Source organism: Protopterus annectens, chromosome 1.part0, assembly GCF_019279795.1.
Source record: "Protopterus annectens isolate FY-2018-M chromosome 1.part0, PAN1.0, whole genome shotgun sequence".
Lineage (NCBI taxonomy): Eukaryota > Metazoa > Chordata > Ceratodontiformes > Protopteridae > Protopterus > Protopterus annectens.
The window spans coordinates 442,942,502-442,964,552 of NC_056725.1; positions in this window are offsets into that span (position 1 = coordinate 442,942,502).

The window sequence follows — 22,051 nt, forward strand, 5'->3', positions numbered from 1 at the left end:
ATATCTCTAGAAGGCTTGGGCTTGTCTTCCATTTCTCCTTACCTCAAGCAATAATGTCCAACAGGTTGTGTGTTACTGTGTAATTAATGGCCACCCAAGGGTGTTCTAAGGCCCAACGATGCAGGTGCTTTTTAATTTCTTTATACATGTTTTAATATTTTTATTGTGAAATAGTTCCTCCACCTAATGTTCCAAACTTGTAGTATATGTAACTACTGTTGTAGTAAGTATTTTACACCCAAAATATACATTTGATATTTAATGGCTACATGCACTTTCTCTTTCTCTCTCTCTCACACACACACACACACACACACACACACACACACACTCATTCAGACACCACACACTCATTCAGAAGTGGCATACCTCTAAAAACACAGACATCATTAAACTCTGTTAATAATGCCAGCCATTAAAAGTTTCATACTTGATACCTTTTAATTTTTAATGGAAACATGCTTGCTCTCTCTCCTTTTCACCTTCATGCACACAAGCACGCAGACAGACACATAACCTCACACAAACAAACACTTCTATTTTTTTTAATATCTTTTTGTTGTAATTTTGCAGTCACTAAACAACAAAAGCACTGTTTAGCAAGCATAAATAATGGTGGTCATTGGCATTTTAATTGTCTGAACTTCATGGCAGTTTAATATGCTGCTACAAAAAGGCAAACTTGTTTTCCAGCAGGCATTACCTGTACATTAGCACCCTACTGGAGAACATTAATTCTCCAATCCGACTGTCGCTCTACATGTAACCCATTCTCTGAAAAATTTTATCATATCTTTGTGTTACATAAAGTCTCAGTCTACAGCTATGGTAACATTCCTACTTGCTGTCTCCCATCTTTTCCCCTTGTGAATTTGATGTGTGTTCCTCTCACAGGAGTAACCTGAATGTTTTTTGTCATAAGAAGTATTTCTACTCAAAGCTGCATGATCCTCATCAACAACTGTTTTCATCTTGGCAGAACCTTGTCCAAGTTAGAAGGGTTTATCTGTGGTACTGTAACAGAAAGCTCTCAAGGTCCAAAAATTAACATGAAAAACATTTATATGGTGATACACTTGCTGGGGATTCCTTTTCAGATGATAATATCTTGTAGTGCATGGAGCACCATGATTATGTTCCAAAATCAGGAAAAAAACAAACCTGTAATGCACTTCTGCAGTACAACACCCAAACATAACAGCATTTTCAAAGGTGTGCAACAATTGTTACACACCCCATGAGCACTGTTACAGCTGGTTGATGGGTCTCACAAGACATTACTTTGCTTTCAACTGTCTCTGATGCCTCATATTTTCTGTCAGCAAAACTTTACAGCCTTCAATTTTTAAGTCAATTATTTAAATTAGAACAGTATTTAAAAACGGGTCCTGGCTTTTTCCTCCAGTTATATTACTTGCTGTCTATGCACAGCACTTGCTAACTGCTTTGAAAGCCAGAAAAACACTTCCTTTTTTTTCTTTTGTAAATGGTAGTACATGTACTAGATAAAACTCCATGCACTACAAATGGTTAATTAGTTATTATGTGTTTGTGACATGGAGGCCAAGAAATTCACCTTGAGACAGAAGAATAATACATGGTTACAATGGGAGACCCAACCATAACCGTCTATATCTTAGCCACTGTTAATATTCAAGAACAGAGTAACAGGCTTCGTTTTTCCATCACTACATCTGGCTTATTGACCTTTTAAGAGGCAACAGAAATGACAGAATGTGAATGGGGAGCATACAGGTAGGGATTAGACAACAAAAAATAGCAATAACTAATAAAAAAAAGACAACAAAGTGCTAAGGGGGATTATTTTTCAGTGAAACAGTTTATAAAATATAGGATTTCTTCAATGGTTCTGGTGTTCAATAAAAAAAAGTTGAGTTTATGTTCCTACTCCTCCTTAAGTGCACATTGGGCAATCTGTGATTAATAGAAATGAGTTAAAGTGCAAATTAGTAGAGTATTAATTTAGGAAATATGCAATATCCTTGATTATTGTTATGCAACATGATCCACAGTGGACAAAGAAGACTGGGAATCAGCTTTCACACTACTGGTATTAGAAATCATCATGGGAAATACAAGGCAGCTGAGTATTATGATCGGTTACGCCTTGAGACTCTTCGCCATTAGACTGTATCTTCTTTTTCAAGAAGAGCTGGGCCACTCAAACCTAAGGTGAATCTGTGACTACCCATCCAGTAACCGATTCCTCGTTGGTTCAATCCAACCATAAGCTTATCACCCTTGATATCCATATCCCACCCCCACCCCCCATTAAGGAAACCACAGTAAAAAATTTCTCCAAAGCCAACTTCATGTTTCTTAAGACAGAAGTGGTGAACTTCATGACACCCATGCAGATGGACAATACAGTTACAACTGCTGAATCTTACACAAATGCACTCTATAAGCACTTACATGAGTGCATGGATCGTGCTATCTCAAACCGAACCAAGACGCTATCCTCCAAAAAAGGAAGCCAATCTGGCATGCCATAAACAAACTGTACAACAGAAGGAAGAAACTGTTGCAAAAGAGAGTAAAATCCCATGACTGGAAGAACTCTCTGGTCAGCCTCAGTAAGAAGCTGAGATTCCTTATAAGATCCTCCAAAGCTAGCTATGAAAACAAAATCGCCACTAAATCCAAGGACAACCACAAAGCATTCTATAGCTATGTCAAGAATCTAGATGGCAACACACAGATCTGCTCTGAGTTACAACACAAAGGCACGAAAATTACAGAACCAACTGATATTGCCAACATCCTGGCAGATCGGTTCAGTGCTAACTTTATCCCCCTCTCACCCCCTAAAGGGCCCATATCTATACAGGAAGAATGCAGAGTCTCTGTAATCACAACTACGCAGGTAAAACCTGGACTCTCTAAAGCCAAAAACACAGCATCCATGGGACTAACAACATCCCAGGCTGCGTTTTACATGAACTTCAGAATGAACTGGCTCCCCACTTAAGAACCATGTTCAATAATAGCCTCGCATCAGGCTTTGTGCCCACTGAATGGTGCACAGCAACAGTTACCCCACTCCACAAAGGGGTAGCCATCACTGATCCCAGGAACTATTGACCTATTAGCCTGACGAGCCTGGTCTGCAAGGCCATGGAACGTATCATCATGGAACTCATAAACAAAGACATTGGTAACCTCCAAACTCTGGAATCCACCCAGTTCGGGTTTGTGAAAGGCAGATCATGCCTCCTGAACCTGATTGACTTCTCTGAGGCAGTCACCAAAGCAGTGGATGAGGGTAAGATGGTTCACACAGCCTATCTTGACCTCACCAAGGCTTTCGACACCATCCCCCATTCTGGAATTATAACTAAACTCACTAAACTAGGTATAAATCCCTACATCACAAGATGGGTTGCCAACTGGCTCACTGACAGAACCCACACTGTAAAAATTGCAGACTCCAAATCTGATCTCAAAGCAGTGACAAGTGGAGTACCACAGGGTTCTGTTCTGGGACCTCTCCTGTTTGGTATCTACGTCTCTGAAGTACAGGCTAACACAGAAGGCCTCTGGCTAATGAAGTTCACAGATGACTTCAAATTAGGAGCCATAGTCAAGTCCCCAAATGATGTGGACATCCTACAGAAGGCCCTCACTGAGTCAGATGCCTGGTGTCAGAGCCATGGCCTCACGCTCAATGCCAAAAAGTGCAGTGTCATCCCCTTTGGTAAATACTCTGTACCCATGAACTACCACATAGACAGCAATCTACTCAACACTGAATGCGTGATAAGAGACCTTGAGACCCAGGTGGACAGTAGTCTCTCCTTTGATAGTCACATCGCCACAGTAGTCAGGAAGTCCTTCTATGTGGCACACCTCATCATAAAAAGGTTCTTATCCAGGAAAAAAAGAGGTCATTGTTCCCCTCTACTTGTCACTCATTAGACCCATTATAGAGTACAATGCCCCTTTTGGAATGTACCTCACAAGACATCTGCAGCAGCTGGAAAGGCCACAGAAGTACCTCACAAAGAAGATTACTGGCCTCAAACAAATGCCCTACACTGACCGCCTCAAAAAACTCCAGCTTTACTCCATCACATATCACCTACTCAGAGGTGATCTCTGTCTAACATACAAAGCTATGTCAAACCCAGAGCTGTTGGACATGCTCCACTTAAAGAAATCCCAATCCCTCTGAGCTACACACTCTAGGGATCTAAACCTTGTCACCACAATAAACAGAACATGGTGGAGGGATAGATTCCTGTCCCAGAAACTCCCCATACTCTAAAACAAACTCTCTATCTATATCAAACAAAGCACCTCATTAGCACTCTTCAAGAAAAATCTTGATGAGTGGATGAGAAATAGGAAATACACCCCGTCTCTGGTGGACAGTGGCACAGGAAAATAACTTTCTTGGGTGGCATAAGCTATGGAAACTCGCTGGCTAGGCTTACGTAGGCCCTTGGGCCGATAGTCTAGTACCTACCTATGAACCTATGAACCTATGAACCTATGAATGAAGATAATGTATCATACTGCCTGAGCTACTGTTACAGTGGTGGTAAAGGCACTGTGCAGTGAACCTGTCTCTCTCTCTCTCTCTCTCTCTCTTTTGTGTTTTATGCGATTGTTGATGAAAATTTAGATCTCAGGTTCTGGTATCTGTGTGACTGTATTATTTGTGGAAATACAAGAAATTAAGTTCTTTCAGGTCCCTAATGGTACAAAAGGCAAGGCATAGATCTACCCTTAGAATCCTATAATTAAAGGGACAGTGCTTCTTTTCTGGTGGCTTAGGATTTTAGTTAGGATCCTCTGGGGTCTTTCTAATTGTTTGATATGTCCAGTGAGATACACCTAAAGGGGACATTGCATTCAATAATTGTCTTATTAATGATTAATATAAGGAGACAATGACTTCAGATCAGGATGATATTCCTTTTGTAATTAGCTGTGTTAAGGAGAAGGATTGTTTGAATACTGTCATTACATGATTATCAAAGGAGAGGGAATTTTCAGTTTCAGTGTGTTTAACAGCATTCTCATTTATTTTGGAATTGAGAGCTGTTTATGTTATATTCTGGGGGAAGGGGGTTATTGAGTAAATGTGACAATACTGCACTTTTTGGAGATCTGGCTTAGCCACTGACTAGATTTAAGCAATCAGAATACATTTTAACACATGCATGCTGGCAGGTTAGCAGTAGCATTTGTAGTGTTTAAGGAATTTAATTAATTTTGCACTAGATATGACTATGGTGTAGTTGTTAGAAGACTGGTGCAATATGTGTTTTATTTATTTTTTATTTTTATTTTTCTATGTATGCACTAGCCATGCAACATGGTTGTTACAGCTCCAGCAAAACAAGGCAGGAAAAAACTACCACAGTAGATGTGGCCAATGAGAGATACATTGGCAGCCAAAGACAGAAAGAAGGAGAAAGAAAACATGTACTTATACCAACTCCCCGGTTTCTGAATTTTACCTCCAATATCACTGGGTCAGGAACTGCATTATCAGAATATTGGTCAATCATGTTACAAGACATAAAGGAAAGTCCATCACTGCTTTAGCTGAGGAAGAAAAGGGCATAATCAAGATGTTTGGAAGACATTTTGTAAATCTTCAGTGAACATTTGTATAAAAGCATTATTGGTTAGAATGAGTTTTTAATTATGTTGACTGCGGAAAGTGAGACAGTAGGTGTACAATGATGAAATACCTTGCAACACCATGACCACCTGAATGGAAAGCGAAGGTGAATTTTTTGGTTGATTATAATTTGATTGCACTCAATAATGTGAGAGAAGGAATGAAAAGGAAGCAGTGAGGAGCAATAAAGAGCTGTGAAGAACAGAAATGAACAGTAAGGAGCAGTAAAGAGCAGTCAAAAGCAGTAAAGATCATGTTGACCATTCAGTGTTAGGAACAATGTATGCAAAGTGTACTCACTCCACACTCAGAGAGACTAGTAAAGAGAGTCCAATAATGGCATCTTAAACAAGTATTTGAAATAGATTTTGCAGTCACTGTGTAGAATGTGATTCAGTATTGTTCTTCCCTAGCCTGTCTCATTTTATTTTCCAGGCTTCAGGAGACTTGCTACAGTGATGGAGGCAAAGACTGAGGATGTTTCATGAAGTTCCATGGATAGTATGTAATAGTGAACAATAAAACAAACTGAAACATCTAGGCAACAATTATTCTTAAATCATATGTAGTGCATGGGGCTTGGTGATTACACGCTGATATCTGGAAAAAGACAAGTCAATTAAGTGTTTCTATATCATGAGTCCCAATCTTAACAATTATTTTGCACCCTTGTTTAACTTGTTTCTGGTCCAGAAATTGTAGTTTATTGGCCGTTTGGGCAGTTTTTCCATATCTTTCAACTTTCTGGTTTTCTTGTTTCCTGCCTTTCTGAGCAGTGCCAAAGTCTGCTCTTCAATTTTTCCCTTAGATCTGCTAGTTCTGTCCTCTCCCACACTTTTACTAGTTTATTAATTTAGAACTTTATCAGACTTCTTGTAGCAATTATTGTAGCACACAAAAGTGCTACCAGCATTAAACATTCTACAAGGAAACAGCTCCAGTACTTATTATTAATGCCACTCCTCCAAGCATGTCTAAAGGTAATTTCCCTGTGCTTTCTCCTATTAACCTGGTGAACTTGGGCATCCTGAGGCAATGTAGCAACTGCCTCATGTATACCAACTACCCTCTCCTCTTACCTCCTAACACTCAGACTTGTGAGAGATGCACCTATATATCCAAATTGGAAGCCACACACTCTCCAGCCAACACTGGAATAAGTGGTCAAGAGGAGAAGGTCAACACTTGCACCACACCACATGTAACACATAGCCCTCCAGATCATACACCAGCACTGCCTTCACATAAAAACACAAACCACACACCCACCTTCACTGAGGAACTCAGTATAAATCTACATGAACAGCAGAGACTGTCAAGGCAGAAATGCACTCAACCAACACAACACAGCACTAATCATGAGACCCATAACTCTCCTAAACAGTGTGTCACTCAGTCAAAGACCCCAAGGCAAAACAGCATGCCCAACACACTAGTCATAGGTGACTCAATAGTGAGGCACACTGATGTCCCACTCACTAGGATGAATAAGGAGAAAGTAACAGTCAGCTGCCTGTCAGGTGCCAGGATCTGCCACATAATGCACTCACTCAGGTCCCTCAATAACAGGTACAAATATGACTCTGTCATTGTACATGTGGGTGTAAATGACCTGAGACATATCTCCCGGAACTATATAAAAAGAGACATGGAGGAGCTCTTGAATTATGTAGCCCAGGTGGGTATGACCCTAGCCCTGAGCAACATCTTACCATCACCTAGAATGATACCACAGTACAAGCAGAAAGTGATTGATTTCAACAACTGGCTAAGTTCCTGGTGGCATTCTAAGGGGATCCAGTATCTGTCTGCCTGGGATTACATTGATTGACAGATCTCAATGTTTTGCCAGAGATGGCCTGCATCTGTCACCCCTGGGCTTCTGGATACTGGCCAAGGCTCTTGCCACCCCTATAATGCCTTTTTTAGGTGGTGTTTCAAAGACCAAATTACCACTGTAACAGCTACAAACAAATGCAATCTGTGGGTCATGCTGCTCAATGCTAGAAGTCTAAATCTCAAAATGCACTCACTTGAAGCACTCCTTAAAATGGACAACATTGACATTTGTGCTGTAACAGAGACCTGGTTCAAGGCAGCAGAAAGCACTCCTGCACTACCAGGCTATAATTCATTCCACACCTTTTGGCCCCAGAACTTGGACCGAAGCTCCAAAGTTGGTGATGTTTACATATTCATAAACAATGCACACACCTCCAGACTGGTAGCCCAACATAACGCATAAGAGATACTTTAGGTGCAGCTAACATTGGGTAAGACAGCAATTAAGGTTGTAGCCTGCTATAGGTCTCCAACCATGTCCCTAGACTCACAGGCCGTGTTCCTAAGCACCCTGAAGAATAATAGGATCCAACCTAACATTCTCATACTGGTCGACTTCAACTACCCCTCCATTAACTGGGAAAACTACTCATGTACCAATACACTTCCCCAACATTTCCTGGAATTCATTAATTCCAATGCAGTGGACCAGCTCATTCATACCCCCACTAGAGGTAGCAACATCCTTGACCTGGTCATTATTAACATGGGTGACTGTTGCTCTACACCAATAGTCAACTCCTCCCTGGATAGATCCGACAACAAACTAATCACCTTGGAAATCCACATCCCTCCCACCCCCCACAAAGGCAACCACCATGAAAAACTTCTCTAAAGCTAACTATGGGCTCCTAAAAACAGAGGTGGCTAACTACACGGCACCCATGCAAATGGTGAATAGTTGTATGACCACTGAATCATACACCAATGCACTGTACGAACACGTACACAAATGCATGGATCTCGCCATACCCAATAGAATCAGGACACTCTCCTCCAAAAAAAAGGAAGCCAAACTGGTGGTCCTATGCCATAAACAAACTCTACAACAGAAGGAGGAAACTGATGCGGAATAAGATGAAGTCCCAAGATTGGAAAAACTCTCTTATCAGCCTCAACAAAAATTTGAGATCCCTCATCAAATCCTCTAAAGCTATCTATGAAAACATAATTGCATCAGATAGTAAAAACAACCACAAGGCCTTCTATAGTTATGTAAAGAATCTCTACGGCAATACCCAGATTTGCTCTGAGCTACTGCACAATGTTACCTCCTATACCGAGCCAACAGATATTACCAGTATAATGGCCGACAGATTCAGTACCTACTTTACCCCTCTCCTCCTCCCAAAGGACCAATCACAATGCCAGTAGATTGCCAGGCACCCAGTATTACTGCTGCACAGGTTCAAGCAGCACTGTCCAAGGCCAAGAATACAGCTTCAATGGGACCTGACAATATCCCTGGCTGTGTTCTACATGAACTACAGAGTAAACAAGCACCTCACCCCATGTGCCCTGTTCAATCACATCCTCACCTCAGGCGTTGTCCCTACTGAATGGTGCACTGCTACAGTCATCCCTTTCCACAAAGAAAGAGCAACTACAAACCCTGGGAACTATCACCCCATTAACCTGACAAGTCTGATATGCAAAGCTATGGAACACATCATCATAGACCTAATAAACAAGGATCTAGGGAATCTCCAAACTCTGGATCCCACACAGTTTGGTTTTGTGAAGGGTAGATCATGCCAGCTCAACTTGGTTGACTTCTTTGAGTCAGTCACCAGAGCTGTGGATGAAGGCAAGGTGGTTCATACAGCCTGCCTTGATCTGGCCAAGGCCTTTGATACCATTCCGCACTCAGAAATCATAGAAAAACTCACTAAGCGAGACTTCAACCTCTATATCACTTGGTGGGTTGCAAACTGGCTCACAGATAGAACCCACAGTGTGAAAGTAGCTGACTCCAAGTCAGACTGCTGACCAGTCATGAGTGGAATCCCACAGGGTTCAGTCCTGGGTCCTCTCCTGTTTGGTATCTACTTCTCTGAAGTCCAGGCCAACATGAAGGGACTCTGGCTGACAATGTTCACAGATGATTGCAAGTTGGGAGCTATTAATTCCCAAGTGATGTTGACATCCTACAGAAAGACCTCACTGAGACCAACAACTGGTGTTAGAACCATGGCCTTATGCTCAATGCCAAAAAAATGTGTCATCATCCCTTTTGGGAAAAACCCAGCCTATGAATTACCACATTGATGGTAGTCCACTGAACATAGGTTGACAGCAACCTCTCTTTTGACCACCACATTGCCACTGTGGTCAGATAGCCCTTCTATGTGGCACATCTCATTACTAAGGGTTTTACATCGAGGAAGAAAGAGATTGTCTCCCTCTACTCTTCCCTCATTAGGCCAATCATTGAGTACAATGCTCCATTTGGCATGTACATCACTAGACACCTGCAGCAACTGGAGAGGCTGCAAAAGTACCTCACAAAGAGGATCCAGGGCCTTAAACACTTGTCCAATATGGACAGACTCAAAAAACTCCAACTATTCTCTGTCTCATATCGTCTACTTAAAGGCAATCTCTGCATGACTTACAAAGCCATGTCTGACCCAGCTCTGTTAGAAAAGCTGCATCTAAAGAAATCCCAATCCCTGTGCACCACAAGCTCCAGAGACCTCAACCTCATTACCACAATCAACAGAATGTGCTGGAGGGACAGGTTTCTCACCCAGAGACTGCCCATGCTGTGGAATAGACTTCCCATACATGTCAAACAGAGCACCTCACTGTTCCTGTTCAAGAAAAATCTTGACAAGTGAATGGGAAATAGAAAATTCACCCCGCAGATCACTCCAGTGGCTCTACTCGACAGAAGCACTGGGAACTACGGTTGGGTGGCACAATGCCAGGGTAATCTTATGGGCTAGGCTTGTAAAGGCTCCAGGGCCATTAGCCTAGTACACACCTATGAGCCTATAAGATCAGGTCTCTTGCTAGGCAGATAACTGACCAGCAAGCAACAGTGGCAGAATAAAAGACAAATGTGTTTCTGCCTGCTGTGTACACCATTAATGCGTCCTTAACTTTGTTTAACATAGGAGAGTGCATTACTGCCTTTCTGTCAGTGCTCACTAAGTGCTTTAAGGTTCTGAAAGCAAACAAAACACTTAGCATTTGTTTTCTGTAACTAGCATTACATGGAGCAGATAAAGCATTATCATAACCCTCAGTTATGTGCTCTCGATATGGATGCCAAGATTTGCTCTCAAGGTGAAAGTCTTGGTATCCATGTCTTGGGCACATAATAAGCAGGTCACAGAGATCTGATGATAATCCAATATGAGGTGGCTACGTGAGCTGTTAATGATTAGTGTTCAATAAAAGGATAACTAGAGGAGGATCAAAATATATGTTCTCTACTTTCTCATAAGAAAAAAAAAGGAATAGGACAGGGCAGGGAGTTGTAATTCTCAAAATGAAGGTAAAAGGGATACGTGTGTAGCTAAGGCAAAGCAGGGAGGTAAAGCACTGAAGATGGCCGACAGTTAATTCAACAAGGAACAGAACCATGAGAACATGGCAATTAGGAATTGGTATGAGCCATTTTGGACAACGCTAACATCAATATAGTGGCTGGGTTGTGCCAGGAAGGAAAAGAGGAAAGCTATTTTATCGTATTTTTGCCAGCCAGAGTTATAGAAAGGCAATCAACGCTCTTGGCAATATACCCGTTTGGTTCCTTTTTGATGTCTACAAGTGATTGCAAAGCAGATGGCTTAAATACAGCTTAACAGTTTGTCAGTTTACTGGCTGTTATTGTGCAGTCATATCTGTGAATACCTAATAAATATCATGCAAACTGACAAACACTTTGCAACCAATTAAGTTGTCATAATTATGACCATTTAATGACAGCTTGTAAGTTGTCAGACTTTGTTTAACTTCATTTTGGCACTGCTAACAATTCAGCACTGGGGTAGGCTCTCTGTTCACACTGCCCTTGCTATGCTGCTGCTAAGAATAATGACGTATTAAAAGCTCTTTTAGTCTAGCAGGTTTTTCATAATGGTGGGGGGGGGGGTACCTAAATCACAGTAAGCATGCATTCAAATTTATCAAGGGTAGATCCCACCTACTTAATCTGGTTGACTTTTTTAAAAAGGTTACTGAAGCCATGGATGAGGGCAAATCAGTGAACACCACATATCCAGACCTCACAAAGGTGTCCAACACCATCCTATGCTCAGATATCATAAATAAACTATCACAGCTGCATATTATTCCCAGTATAACTCGATGGATAGCAAATGGACTCACAAATAAAACCCAGAATATTAGGGTGGCCAGCTCTACCTTCTACAAAAGACCTGCCACTAGCGATGTGCCCAATGGTTTAGTCCGTGGGCCACTCCTCTTTGGCATTTACTTGTTGGAGGTCAAGGCTACCGTTAAGTGTTTAAGGCAGATCAAGTGTGCAGATGACTGTAAACTTGGTGTCATTATAAACTTCTCAAAGGACATCTAGATCATCCAAGAGGGCCATACCCTACTCAATAGCCGGTGTCAAAACCATGGACTAAAAATAAATGTATACAAGTATCCTTCAGCAAGCAAGAAGTCCCTTTTAACTGTCACATTGACAGCACACCTCTGAAAATTGATCTAGCAGTTAGGGACCATGGATCCTATACAAAAAACCAACTGCCGTTTGATTACTATGTATCCTCTATTGTAAGAAAGTATTTTTTCATTGCACAGTTGATTAGTAAGGGTATGGAGTACAGGTCCAAGGATATGATCTTTCCAATGTACTGTGCACCCATCAGGCCAGTCATTAAGTATAATGCCACCTTTGTTATATCCCTGTTCAAACATTTGTCACTATTTGAATACCCCAACACCTTCTTACTAAGAAAATCAAGGGCCTAAATTATAAAATCTATACCGATTATTCCAAAGCCTTATCCCTCTTCTTGGTATCATTGAGAGCACAAAGGGTAGGACAGCATGTGAGTCTTTGGCAAATACATTGCATGTGTACTATTAAAACAACATATTCTGTATCTTAATGAATTAAGAACTTTGCCAGAAAAATAAATGGCTGCAACGTTTTTCAGATTTTCCCATGTTAACATATTTAATTATATATCAAACTTTTTTTTTTCTTTGTTTAAAATGACTTGGAGTTATGGTGCCAGTACTCAAAATATAGTGCAAACATTAATTCAGCCAAAACCAAAAGTCCACATAGTTAATATCAAGATTTTATTATCAAAACATTGTAGAATGAAATTACTGTAGCAGCTTCTACTTCTGTCTTAAAGATGTTAGCATTACATAAAGAAGGTATGCAATTGATACAGTGCACACAATACACTTGTGTAAACTGTCCTTATCCCATGCTGGTTAAATCTGGGCTACAGAAATGTGGCCATTGTTATGTACAACTAGCCAATGAGCCGTCAGATGTGAAAATATACCTATCCCTTGTTGTCTGCTACCGATGTGTATACTGAAGTAGCACTGAAAATGTCCATAATGTTACGTGTTCTTTTTTTGGAAAGCCAGACAAAGTTACTAACTGTTCTGAAGAATAAATATGCCATTTCTAACCAATGCCCCATGCTAAATATTAAAATACTCTTACTGCTAAAATCCTAAACAGATTCACTGGTTAGCTGCAAAACATGAAAAGCAATGTTTCCTGCTTCAAATCCTGTTGAAAATACATTACTGTGTTGCTATGTTTTCTTGCCCCAGCTTAATAAATTTGCAGGTAAGTGCTAGGCAATCAGTCTATATGTAATCTCAAGCCTAGACAATAACTCACATTCAAAAGTTTATATTAAAATATATAATATAATATAATATAATATAATATAATATAATATAATATAATATAATATAATATAATATAATTTATTTATTTATTTATTTGACATTCATTTGTTAACTGGGTTGGTCCAACTGAGCCAAAGGCCCATTTTCAGTGGAGACCCGAGGAGAAAAGCTCCATTCTTCATACAATAAAAATACAATGACATAGAGGTCCAGAATACATTCCCATAAGCCGAGGAGACAAGTTCGAGTCTACATACAAAAGCACCATAGCTTAGCAGTTACATGGAAAATTCCCATTACAATAATATAAAATGTAATAAAAGGTTAAATAAATGATATAACAAAAGTATCACCAAGAAAAAGACATAACAGTAGTATAATCGTTGTGAAGATATTATTTTGGGGTCTATATTAGAACATCGAATGTTCTAAATAGCAAATGCTCTAATGAGCAAAAGTGCAGGACCTCAAAATCGTTATTCCAACTCCGAAATCACACTACAGTGAGGAAAGGGCAAATATTCCAATCTTCACTTTACTGCAATCTCGAAAAAAGCGCTTCAAGGTCCTGCATTTTCACTCTTTAGAGTGTTCACTATTTAGAACATTCGATGTTCTAATAAAGACCCATCATTTTGAGGTTATAGGTTAAATATGTATGATGCAAAATTGTAAAAAAACAGTATATTACATGTCAGATAGTAAAGGAGAGAAAATGAGGAGAAGGAGTAAGAGAAAAAGAAGGAAATTATTTTAATAGATTTGAAGAGGAGTGAGACAAACAGAGGGGAATAGAGACTACAGAGATGTCAAATGGGAGCTTGGCATGTGCAGGACCAAGTATTTAAGAGAAAGTGTTTTAACTCTCTTTTAAACTGGTGTTGTTGAGAGATATTTCTTATGTTAGGGGGAAGTATGTTCCAAACATGTGCTACAGAGTATTTGTAAGTGGACTTTCCAATGTTCTTTTTGGGTTTACAGATGTCAAGAAGATGTCTGTCAGTTGAGCGCATATGTCAGAGGGGGATATAGCAGAATGCAAGGTTGGAGAGGGAAGGGCAGGAAGAGGAATTGTACAGAACAGAATGTGTGATCTGCAGTTGAGGAAGTAGTAGTTGAGAGAAAACAGGCCATTGAAGCTTCTTTAGAGGAAAGATAGCGGTGAGAGTTGTAAGGAAGGTTTGTGGTGAATCTGGGTGTTTTGTTGTATGTTTGGTCAAGTTTGGAGAATAGAGTAGAGTGAGTGTTAGTAAGAATAGGGCAGCATAAAGTAAACTAGGTAAGAGGATTGACTGAACCAGAGAAATATTAAAGGGAGGTGTGAGGAATTTCTGATTTTTGTAAAGTAGGCCACGTTTTTGGTGTTTTTTTATACATTGTTGGATGTGTAGGTCAAATTTGAGTTCATCATCAATTACGATGCCAAGTAGTTTGGCATGAGGTTCAGCTTTAATGATAATATTTGTTGAGGGAGATGATGACAAAGGAAGGTTTGTGTTGTCCCAGTGTTCTAGGAAAGAAGAGAAGGAGTTTTGTTTTTTTAAGATTTAGAACTACCTGATTATCAGAGAGCCATGTTTCTACAGCTGAGAAGGTGTCCTGAGTGAGTGTTAAAAGGTCAGGAATACTATGGGTGGTGGAGATCAGTGTGGAATCATTGGTGTATTGTAACAGAGTAGAGAGTTTCCAATCAGAATGTAGTTTGTTTGTGAAGATATTGAATAGGAGAGGCCCCAGGACTGATCCTTGAGGAATTCCAGTGTTGACTGGAAGGAAGGGGTAGAGGATAGTTTGCCAATGAATAGATTGTTGTCTACTGGAGAGGTAGCTAAAGAACCAATTATATAATATAACCAATAATATAATATAATCGTATTATACGCAAATGATATCAAAATGAATATTTTAATTAATATTAATAAAGTAGTATTATAATATGTTATAAATATAAAATATTTGGTGGTATGAACATTGGCTTTTTATGATTGCCACTAGTGAAGTGATACCTCAAGCCCATATGCAAAAATGGAAAAATGGGGTTGTGGATGCATGGATGGATGGATGGATGGATAAAATATTCATGCTCAGGGAGGTAGCATAAAATAGGTCAGAGGAAAAACTGAGGCTGACCATCCAGTTATCTAGGTTACCTTCAAGGTCACAAGATTGCTACTCAGCTTGACATCTACTGGAAGTTTGTTCTAGAGATGGAGAATATGTTGGGATATGAACCTGTTACACCAGCATATGTTATTTGTCGATGAAGGTTTAGTTCCTTTAAACTGTTATTTATGGAATCATCTGTTTTGCAAAGGAACAGGAGGTCAAGGATGATCAGACCTTTCATGGCTCAAAACGATGGACACAAAACCCATGGAGAGTTTACAAGAGATCTAGTATAGATAGGGGCTGACAGTCTTTCTGATTAACTAAGGATCCCAAAGTCATTGATCTGTTTAATTATAATTGCTGGGGTCTCTCAAGCTGAGTGATATGTTTAGACAACACTGTTCCAAAATTGGCATTCTGATGAGATATGAATAAAGGAGAACTAGGACTTTGTTGGATCTATAAGAGATAACTTTGCAAATTAGATGTGACAGATAAGACAATTTCTGAAATACTGCAGAGACATGTTGGTCAAAGAATAAGGGATTATCAATAAGAGAGCCTAGAGCCATTAAAACAGTGTCTGAGTGAAGGGATGTGTTTTACATATATATATATATATATATATATATATATATATATATATATATATATATATATATATAGTATGATTCAAAAATGTTTTATTTACCAAAATAAATGATACACGTTTTCCAAATTATTTTGAGGTCATTGTCTTTGCAACATCTCCTAACATGATGGAGCAACTGTAAGTCAGTAGAGATGGAATAACAGCATTCAATTTGATTTGTCTGCAAACTTGGATAACCATAGGCCAGTAGTGTTAGCCTGAAGGTCTGAGAAATAGAAGCCAAGTAGAACAGGGCGTGACACATTGTTTTTTCCTTTGAGAAGTGGCACCCAAGACTCTAATGACATGGGTTGTGTCAGCCAACCATTTAGCAATCCATTGCACAAAAATGGAATCATATTCAGAACTGGAAGTCTGTCAATAATGCATGCATGCAGAATCATGCCAAAGCTCTTAGCCTGCTTCATATATACAGTATGTATTGCATAATTTATATGTCCTGCTTTGGTACCTTTTTTAAGGAAATTAACAAGGTGCTGCCTTTGACATGACAGTCCAGGATTAGGAGATGTTCAATGTCCAAATTAATCAAGTCAGAGATAATGTGTTCCATGGGTTTAAACATAATCTTTGACTTCTTTTGATCTCCACCCTGAGCTAACATAATCATGTTTTTCTTGGTGCTATTACCCACCCCCGAATATCATTGAAATAGCCAGCATTTGGACAGAAACCCTTTGCATGTTAGGGATTATGGTGGGATTTTCTTCTTCCTGGTAAGGTTTGAACTTAACAGTGAACCATACATCCATAGTAAAATGCCCCTATTGCACCATGCTGCTTGTTTCCTTGCTACATTCGTACATTGCCAAGCTACAGTCTTTATTTGTTTCTTACAATGGAAAGCATTAACTATTTAGCAGTCTTGGGCTTGGTTTCTGGAATTTTACTTAATGCTAATTCTGCTTTGAATCAGTACATCTGGAAGAAGATACTGAAAGTTAAAGTCACACATTACTAGAGCTGCCATTTTCTAACTGAATTGTAGACAAGTGTGTTTTGTTTTTTGTCTGTGCATGTGTGTGTTGTATGTGTGTGTGTGTGTGTGTGTGTGTGTGTGTGTGTGTGTGTGTGTGTGTGTGTGTGTGTGTGTGTGAGACATGCCCCTTATTTGCCACAGAACAATCAGAACAACCATGTTGTGTTAATAATGTTTTCTGAACACTGTGGTGGTGTTTCATTAGCTGGCAATGTATTTTAATTTCTTGGCTGCAACAATGTTTGCTGATGTAATTATTCTGGTGCTCTAATCAATGCGAAGTATGAGCTGACATGATACTTGTGCAGTGACTGAACCAACAAGTTTAATTACTTATTTTTTGTGTATTTGTGCCTGTACATATGCATGTATTTATGTATTTATTTGTGGACTTGTATCTGTACGTATGCATGTATGGACGTATTTATATATTTATTTGTGTATTTTTGTCTGCATGTAATCAGTGTATTTATTTGTGTATTTGTGTCTGCATGTATGTATGTATGTGTGTATTTATGTATTTATTTGTGCATTTTTGTCTGTATGCATGCATGCATGCATGTACAGTATGTATGCATTTATTTTTTGTCTGTATGTATTCATGTATGTATGTATTTATTTATGTATTTGTGTCTGTACTATGTATTTATACATTTATTTGTGTATTTGTGTATGTACATATCAATGTATGTATGTATGTATTTATGTATTCTTGTCTTTACATATGCATGTACATATGTATTTATTTGTGTGCTTGTATGTATGTATGTATGCATGCATGCATGCATGTATTTATCTACTTATCTGAATTTGATAACCAGGATTGAATGCTGATTGCTAACACTATAACAAATGAAACAGTAAAACAAAGGAGTAACCACCTTTAATTTTCAATCTGAAGATATTTCATGTGGTCATCAAATGAAAATCTGACATAGTTATATTACAAATTAGAAATCAAAGTGTATAGTGCAGTCTCTACACATGTTGTAAAAATGCAGATAACACTAGATTATGGCCAAAAAAGGTCTGAAAAAATAAACCAGCAGTGAAAAAAAAAAACAGAAAGAAATAAAGAAAGAAAAGAGACTCCTAGCTGTCCATAAACACTGGTGTTGATATTATTTGCAAATCCAAAATGAGACAGAAGCTTACACAACTCTTTGTATGTAGACTTATTCCAGAAAGAGAATTTTTGTATTAATGCATTATGCTGAAGTAGGTTTTAGTGGCAATATTTCAATGTGTGATGTAGATCTTTCATATCTTTATTAATTTATTACTTTTTTTTTTTATTTTAGTTGTTAATGCGGTAGGTGAGTAAGTCTTAATTTGATTTGTGACCTGGAGCAGAGGCAAATTGAGACAAAGAAATGTTCACTGTAGTTATGTCACACACACAAAACATACCGGCCGGAAACCAAACAACAGAACAAAGAGACATGAGACAGCTGATCACTACTACTCCACCATTACAATTAGTTAGTTTAGTTATGCTCAAAGCTGAGCCTACCCTAATGTGGTTAGTTACATCCCATTTCAGATACCTGCGCCCATTTTGTTATACTGTACAGCCCAGCCTTATTTTGAAGTCACTGGCCATTCCTGGTAATAAGGCATCATATATGACCCCATTTTTTTTTTTTTTTTGTATTAAATCGGGATTGCTTTTTTTTAACATCTACATGTGTAAAGACAGAGAGTTGCTTCTAGGTACATGATTTTAAGATGAGTATTCTGGCATCCATCTACAGAGTGAGCTTTTTTGCATTCTTTGAAGATATTCATTGGAATTTTTTTATGAAGAATTTTCCAGGAGGGATTATTGCAGGGTTTATTCCCTTTAAAATTACTTAGACAAGTAAAATATCACATATGTCCTTAATTTGAATTCATTGATCCAAGCCATGTTACAGTACTTTTAAAGTTACAGAAGTCATTCAGTGTCCATTTCTGGGGCGGGTTGCTAGCAATGATGTACTACACTTATCTCTTCTGTTTTGGTCATTCAGTATTGCACTAAACAATACTCACCTTTTTCATATGTCTATATTCTGTTTGTGTACAGAGAAATCATACTGTTCCCCTAAAATTTATTCTTTTGGCCTTTTGAAAATAATAGTTGCCCAAGTCGCTGTATAAAAATTGATTTAAGTAAGTCAATACAAATACTGCTTTGGGAAAGAAAAAGAAGTGGGAGATGGATATAAACTAAGAGCTAAACTGGTAACATTTAACAAGATATCTTTCAGGAAAAATAGATTCTGATAACAGCTAGACACACTGTAAATATAAAAGATAGACTGCAAAAATATGAAGAATCTCCTTTTTTATAGACAGTATGATGGATCCATGAAACGTCTTGCGAGAATGTTGTGCTACTAAAACAGTAAAATAATTCAATAATATACAGGAAGATAAAAGCCAGTTGTTGTAGTAGTAGTAAAACACAATTTTGGTTAATTAAAATATTCAATCATGAAATAATGTTTGGGTCCAGGACTGGTGCACAATGCTGTTACGACCAATAAATTTAAAAAAAAGACTGCAGTTATGTTCCATTTACATATTACATTGCAAACAGGTTGCCGTCATATTTCATGTCTTCACACAGCTAGGCAAGTTTATCTACTGTAAGTCTTTGCAAAAATCATGTATCTCATTTACATGGTAGGTTATAATATGTCACAGTATACCACTGTATAAATTAAATATATTTGTGTGTGTACATATGTAGCCATAATGAAACCAGATGAAGTCATATGATACAAGTTATGGTAGTTGTTCCCTGGCTATGTAACATGGATTGATAGAGATCTGACCACAACCCAGAATGGATTAGCAGTCCAAACCATGAAGGATCCCACCTGAGACTGGAGAAGTTTGGAGGAAGTAAGCCTGCTTACTTTCCTCATGAAAGAGAAGAAGATGGGTCATGCTTAGGAATGTATCCTCTATTCAAGGTCTTTAGTGGAGACTGGAGAGGCATTGGCAGCATTTGCCTAAATAGGGATGGGGCATCTGCATGCTCCCCCACAGGAGATGAGTGACTGTCCCACCCAGTACCCATCACATTCCATCTTCTGAATTGTCAACAAGCACATGTAGAGTAATGATAGTGCATAAAACCCAAAGAATTTAGCATCTATATGGATGAATGCAGCACTTGCCTCTAGAGTAAGTATGAGCCATCGGGCTTTTTCTGCTGGGGAACAAATAGGTCAGTACAGTGACCAGGAAGAAGTTCACTGAGCAAAAAAAAAAGGTTTTGTTGGTATCAATGAATCAAATAAGCCTGAAGAATATTTGGAACTCCAGCAGTGCCTGAGATAATGATGAGCACAAGAACACAAAGTCAGTGCCATGAGTAACAATGCCACATGTCCATACACTGCGAAGGTATGTACGCAAGGCAGAGTTATTAATTAACCAGGGATTGTTTACTGCAGACTGACACTAGGAAACAAGAGGACTGCAGATACAAAAAAAGTGTTTTAATGCTTGCAATAAGCTAGTACTCAAAGAGGGTGGCACAGGGAGCAATAATATTGCCTCACAGTAAGAGGTTTGGTTCTCCTCTGCGATGACTTTTGTGGGGAGTCTGCATACCCTCCTTGTGTTTGTACTTTTTTCTGTTATATGCTTACACCATTCAACAGACATGCAGTAGGTAAATAGGCAACTCTAAATTGTCTGTAGGTGTGTGATACAAGCTTGTCTATCTACTTCCATTTTCAACTTATCAACTATGGATGGAAGCTGCTGTTATTTGGGTCACCATGGGAGTCAGATGCAAACAGTACAAGATGACCAGGCGAAAGTAAAAGAGATCATGGTTTGAAAGCTTCATGATTACTTTAAACTGGTAATATTTACATATCTGTGGGGCTAGACATACAGGGCCAAAGTGAGTGACCACACTTAATTGGCTTGCTACTTTAGTAAATTATCTGTCATGATGATTTACTATATTTAGTCTAGAAAAGACATGATTTTAATATTGTTTACATACCTTTTTATTTGTAGTTTTCAGGTGTACAATAAAGAGATTCTGCATATACCCACAATACAATATGAATCCAATGAACAGAACTGCATCAGTTCCATATTAGTACATCCAGTTTTCTGGGTCTGTTGACTTTGTCTGTGACACACAGATGCCTAACAATAATTGTCATAGTTCTACCGTTAATTTAATAGCATAGATGCAGATTTTTTTAGTGACAATTATAACCATTACTTTCAAGCCAGTCACAGAATATAGCAAAATGACTTACACTCTCTTTTGTGACATTTTAAGTATCATGCAGCTGGACTATGAGTGCTTGGAAGGCATTACAGACTCATTATTTTCAACTTCTTGGTGTCATTAACCTTTCAGTCGAACTGAAGAAAACACCAATAAATGCATCTACTTATTTACTTATTTCTGAAAAATGATGTTATCTCTGCAAAGGAAGAGTCTTGACTGTTCCCTTTAAAAGGATGAATCCATTCCAGACTTATAAATATTTAAGGTGAAAATTAGCGATGCCATATGTTCCTGCTTTTTGCTTTATCACATCAGGAAATGGCATTCTATTTAAAGTAATGTTGAACTGTTATAGGTAAAAGTCTTACATTTATAATGCTTACATATCTTTCTTAATACTTAAATATCTCTTTGCTCAGTGATCCTTCAAGCCTTTGCATTTAGTTATTATTTCTTGGCTTTCTGACTTCTCATTTCCTGCCACTTAGAAAGTGAGGCAGACCAGGTGCTCAGATATTAGTATATGAAATGAAATGTCACAAATGATACTGTAATTACTTGACAATACTGCTTATATTATATTATATTATATTATATTATATTATATTATATTATATTATATTATACTATATTATATTATATTATATTATGTTACATTATATTATGTTATACTCCATATACTGACATATTATATTATAT